The 6000-nt window shown below is 41.7% G+C and overlaps 1 protein-coding gene across 1 annotated transcript in view; it reads right to left on the reverse strand.

Annotated features, from left to right (window-relative positions):
- The window catches only part of gli1 (GLI family zinc finger 1), a 49587-nt gene extending 43587 nt beyond the window's left edge, over positions 1 to 6000 (reverse strand). The window contains exon 1 of the mRNA XM_041034553.1: positions 5694 to 6000. The gene's annotated coding sequence lies outside the window, so the exon portion shown is untranslated. The remainder of the gene's footprint in view (positions 1 to 5693) is intronic.

Genomic DNA, 6000 nt, shown 5'->3' on the forward strand with positions numbered 1-6000 from the left:
ATTCCTCAAACTAAGGTAGTGCTTAGTTACATTACTAAAAAGGTAAAATACCCAGCGGCACTCACTGACGGTGACAGTGCTGACTGGTGCAGCTATCAGCCCACACGTGCAGCTACATCTTACAGTATCTCTGAGCATCTAAACACAGCAAAGATGTTGAATAAAGCTAGAGGATTAATTGTGATTTTTTCAGTGTTTCTTTATAGATTAATAAGAGTGTGTGGTATGTGAAACACAGAGTTGCCCAAGAACATCTGCCAACCCAAGAATCTTAGGATGTTATCTCATCTCAGATAACAGAGTTGTTGTCCAGAAGTCTCATCATAAACACACGCAACATGAATATGCCTTTGCACTCTTTCTCAACTAAGCTCCTTTCGCACTGTCTCCCTCTCTTTCTCTCTCACTTTATGGAAGTTGTAAATAATTATTCCAGCAGTAAACTGTAATAGCTTATCACATAAAATGGTGCTGGAAGTTTAGTGACTTGCATACAAACTACTAAGTAGGAGTAATCTAACTTCTTTACAGACTAAAATTATAATGAAATATTGCAGTTTTGTTGGACAGGGAAGAAAAGCAGAAGAGAGAAGAGTTTTTAATCTGGAGCAGTAATTCACCCAGATGTTTCTTTGCTCTTTTGTGTTGTGTTGTGTTGGGAAACTCATCATATTACACCAAAACTCTCGGGATGACCCTTCTCTGCACAGCATACGGGAAACAATAGTCTGACAGTTTTTTTTTCTCCTCTGTCACATCTACCAATTAGACGCCACAGAGACACAGGCAGTGAGGAGAGTGACTGTCAGACACCGTGTTGTAATTACACTGATGGCAGCACCCGAATTCACTGTGGCTATGGCAACCTGGTGAAATAATAAACACCGCCTCCTCTTCACTTTCTGCCTGCCGACAGGACAGCATACCATGAGTCATCAGTGGCTAAGAACACACACATTGAAACAAACACACTGCCAAAGACACACACACTTATACACAGGTACAGAAACTTCCAAGTCAATTAACCTGCATGCATAAGAATGCGCACGCACACACACTTGCAAATAAATCAACTATTCAGCTGGCTGGAAGTTTCAGACTTCACTCAACTCGAGTTTAAACCTGCAGCAGTTCGAATGACTTTTTTTTTTAAAGCCTGATCCAGGTTTCTCTACCTCCTCGTCAGACACTACTAAGGTTTCGCTTTTATCATCTGCAGCCGACCAACATCTTTGAAAGAAATCCAGGCCACAAGCCCACTGCTACAAACCGAGCTAATGTAACAGTGGGAAATGAGTAAGTAACAGTGTGGGTTGTTTGTGCACACGAAAGCTATTCACAATCTCACCTGGATCCTATTAGCACTAGTTTGATTTCTAATATCAACCACATGAGACGATAGTTAACAGTTAGCATGCCTTACTGCTTTACACACACACACACACACACACACACACACACACGCACGCACGCACGCACGCACATACACACAAATTAATCAAAAACCGCCACCCTCATTCAAAGAAGGAGGAGGGTCGATGGGGAGGGGACCAGCTCTGCCTTTTACTGTCAGCAGCATGATTAAATCTATATCACACACATACACATATTCCCTCGGGCACAGGCTAACACAAAAACACTATGTTTAGTGTAAAATACAACCAACATTTCTCTTCATGCTGCCTGTTGTGCCACATGCGACTTGACCTTTCTCATCTATTATTGTTGCAGTGAGTTAGACCAATTTGTTTTTGTTTTTTTTTCACTACACCAAAGCAACATAACAGAGGTAACTGCTAAATAGCTAGTTTAAGAGGCTGCATTGGCGATCCAACCTCTGCTGGTGTGGGGACCTTGATGCCCAGAATTTCTTTGTGTTAAAAGTTGCAGAAATCATCCAAAGCACATTAAAACTACCAAAACTCACAATTCTTGGGCACAGCCATGACCCTGACCCCTAGAGCTTTGTGAAGCCTCGGTCTGGAGAGGTGATCAGGGTAGTTCCTTTTGAATTTTATCAAATTATACCAGAGTTGACATGCATTTTCATTGTACATAATGTTGTCTCTGCAAATAAAGAGGTAATATAGGATGATTGTAGTCAATCCTCCTTCTGATCACTTCAAGTCAAGAATTATAGTGAGGTACAATAAGTGTCCTCAGATGAAAAAACTGCTAGTTGGCATTTCCAGTTTTACATGTTCTTGATTTCTAATGAGGCAAAAGCTAATGAACTTTACAACTAACTCAGAAACATTTTTATTTCTAAAATTAGATAAGGGCTGCAACCAGCAACTGATTAATTGATTCATTATTGGCTCTGTACTATGACAGAACATTGAGTGAAGTTGGAAATGGAAATCTCCTTTTCCAGAACAAATAACATTAGCACGAAATGTTAAGTCATATGTGTGTATCTAGCTTTTTGGAATGAAACACTGTGGCTTAAATTCCCCATCATCCATCCACTAAAATAATGAAATCAAACAAAGCCGACCTCTGTCTCATTCTTCTGTTGCTCTGAACCGACTGTCTCTGTAGATCATTTTTTTAATCTCCACTGCAGCAATTTATCTGATACGCCTCATAATGGGTGGGAAAACTCCACGACAAACAATGATTTTCAGAATACTTCCCATGCAACATCTCGCTTTCCTGTTATGTGTGCCCTATGGCTAATGCAATTCCAGTGTCTAATGCCCTTGCCCTCTTATGTCAGCCCACTACTTAATGCCCTCCCACCCCACACACACGCATAGCATAATTTCTAGGAAGACAGGTTCTCTGCAGAGATCTCATGAAATCATTATTGTGATCTGACTGCATGCAACAGTTTTTGACAGTGAATACAGACTATTTGCATACATGATGGTTGTGGCTTCTTGTTGTGACATTCAGATGGCTCCAATGGGATTAAGTTTGGCTCAGTAATAACCAAAACAACCATGACCAAAATCAATTCACTCTGGTCTCACTGAACAATGTCCATGTCAATGAATGACAACGCACAGACAAAGGGAATGAGGCTTTGCAGCAGTTTGAAAACAACTCAAACTCAATTCGATGAACCAAAATAACCTTCAAATAACAGACCCTGGCATCAGCAAGCTGAGGTCCCTTGAAATATGGGAGGAAAGCTAGAAGATCAAGGGAGAGAAGACTATCAGAGGATAAAGACAGAAAAGGAGTGTGTGTGTATGTATGTGTGTCTCTGCCTATGTGTCCTTTGGAGCATCCCCAGGCCTCTTCTCTCTGCGGCTGAAGCCGATCAGCTCTGCACTGTGAGCCTACATGGTTTTAGCCAGGGCCGGCACAGACAGACAGCTGCTATTAAACCCTGATTGTTTCAGGTTCACAGGGTGTGAAAGGGTCTGATTGAGGGGCTGTGATCCCAGTGAGGGTGGTCTTTCTCCCCCTCTCTCCCTCCCCCTAACCTCCCTCTTTCTGGAAGGTGGGAGGAGGGTGTTGGGGAGGAAGAGGAGGTGTGTTGGGGGGATTGCAGGGATCACGTGACGCATGTTTCTTGCTGAGCGGACCAAAATGGAATCTGGACAAAAACACACCACTTGTTGCTGCCTGCCTCTGGGTACGTGTGTCACGTGACACGACCAACGATAGTGCTAACACAAAAATTAAACTTGTCATCCAGATCATTAATGTCAGAGGGAGCTATGACGAGTCCATGTTGAAGTCTTTCCAGATTCTGCATTTAACTAATGACTGTCATTTTTCAAATTACCTCTGTTTTACTCTTTTTTTTTTTGGCTTAGCACACATCAAAAGCACAGATTAAACTCACAATCCACCTTTCTTTTGTTTTCACTGGCCTCAAAGAAGAAGGAATCCATTTCACTAAATTCAGCTGTATTCAGCCTGATAGACTTATCACTGCTCTGATATGGCTGTGATAAACCAGATCACTCCCCTCTTGTGACTAGCTCTAAGAGGGCAGTTGCTTCCTGTATGGTCTATTTGTTTAAGAGCATTCCCATTAAGGAGCCTTTTGGCCTTAACACACTTGATAAAGACCAGGGAGGGTGAGGAAGCTCCCCTGCAGAGCTTTTCACATGTGCCCAGTGGACAAGTGCACTTTCCTCCCTCGAAACTCTCCCCCGTCTCAACCTTGAGAAGGGACAGAGTGCCTCTCTGTAACGGATTATATTCAAAAAGCCGAATCCATACTGCATCAAAAAATCTTACTTGATTGTGTTCCCTTTTCTCCGACTGACTGAATGTCTGAGGTGCTTGCATACTGGTTTTCCAGTTCACACAAGCTCGTTCTCGACACAGGGAAACTTATGAAGTCACAGTTACACTTACAAGTTTTAACAATTTCAACAGTTTTCATAAAATATCATGACCTCTGACCATTTTTTTTAACCTCTTGTCCACTGTAATCAATGTAAAAAAGAAAGAAAGATACCAATAGTTTGGTAGCTCATGCACAATCTGCAATTTGCAAAATCACTTTAAACTTGCCAAAGAAATCCTCTGTATTGTCTTTTCCTTACATGTTTTGGATACCTACCAAATACCCTTTGTGAATTACAAATATACTCTGTGTGTGAGTGTGAGTGTGAGTGTGAGTGTGAGTGTGTGTGTGTCTGTGCAAATACTGTTAAGGAAAGTTGTAGGTTTGTGTGCTTAGCACTCCTCACTGTCACTTTGGAATAAATAAGTGTTTGGCTCCTCTATTGAATCCAGTGTTGACGCTCTTCAGTGCAGGGCCACTACATGAACAGCAGCAGCCTAATCTTTACACATTAACAGCTACAGTCACTTCTTACGCAGATAATTAGGTTAGATTCAGTAATCTCTCTCAGATTAGAGATTGATTATGGACTGCTTCAATGCATGAAAGAATGAAAGGCCGACGTTTGGTTTTAAAGCAATAATAAACGGCCAGAACATTTCAAGAAGACCCTAAAGTTGCTCAAACTTTTCTCAGAGAGCAGCTTTTTCAGTCCTAAATCCTCACACAGTTTTCAGTGATGCTGTTGTTTTGTGGGTGTCCTGACAGAAACTCACATTTGGAAAAGATATTGGCACCTCAAGTATTTCAGGTTACAAGAAACAGCTGTTCTCGGGTGGCCCTGCCACCCTTATCTGTGCCAGATGATTTTAAAATGTGCTGGCAGTCAGACCCCCACAAGAAGGACTTCTTGAAGACATGGAGGCATAAAGGCAGACAAGCTTGCCTTTTCTGAGCTATAAAGTTTAAAAGACCAAGGTCCATGCCTCCACATGAACAGAAAACATTAGATGCTAGTTTACACTGACTGAATGAGTCTGAATGAGACTGAATGAGTCCACAAAAACCGGCGTATTAGAGTGGCTGAAGCACTACAATTTATGGTCGGTGAGTAGAAATATGACTCTACATAATTACCGAAATTTAGGGTGCAGAGGATTTGTAAAGTAGCCCAATTAATGTAAGCCAGTGCTCTCAATGCGTAAAAAGTCACGCACCATCACCTGAAGAGATACAGGGAGGACATACACGGAAGACTTACTATACTATCTTTAATAACACATTTGCAAGTTTTCTTTCTCCTGCATAAAATACGCAAGTAATTCATATAAAACCGAGCAATAAAGCACAACTTTCCAAACACGAATAAACGTATAGCTTGTTATTTAACAGTAATCGGCTGTGATTTCAAACGCGAATATAAATCATCACCGTTGCTTACCTCAGGTTAATGCGGGAGTATTCAGCATGAAACTTTGTGACTTGATTCCCACAGTCCTTGGAAGAGCTCAGTGGGTCCAAGGACTGTGAAAGTCTGAGTTTCCAGTAAAGCCTCCTTTCTCTCGCTTTCTCTCTACTTTCTGGCAGACGCACTCGGATGGAGATGACTGACTTCTTCACAGAAACCGAGATTTTATCCTGATTCAGAAGCGCTTTTCCATAGCGTTTTTCTTCAAAAGTCACTTTACGCAAACGGTTATAAAACTGTACCCCATGTTCGGATATGGAGTCCCGCAAAGCGCCCTGGA

Source organism: Toxotes jaculatrix, chromosome 3 (genome assembly GCF_017976425.1).
Source record: "Toxotes jaculatrix isolate fToxJac2 chromosome 3, fToxJac2.pri, whole genome shotgun sequence".
Lineage (NCBI taxonomy): Eukaryota > Metazoa > Chordata > Actinopteri > Toxotidae > Toxotes > Toxotes jaculatrix.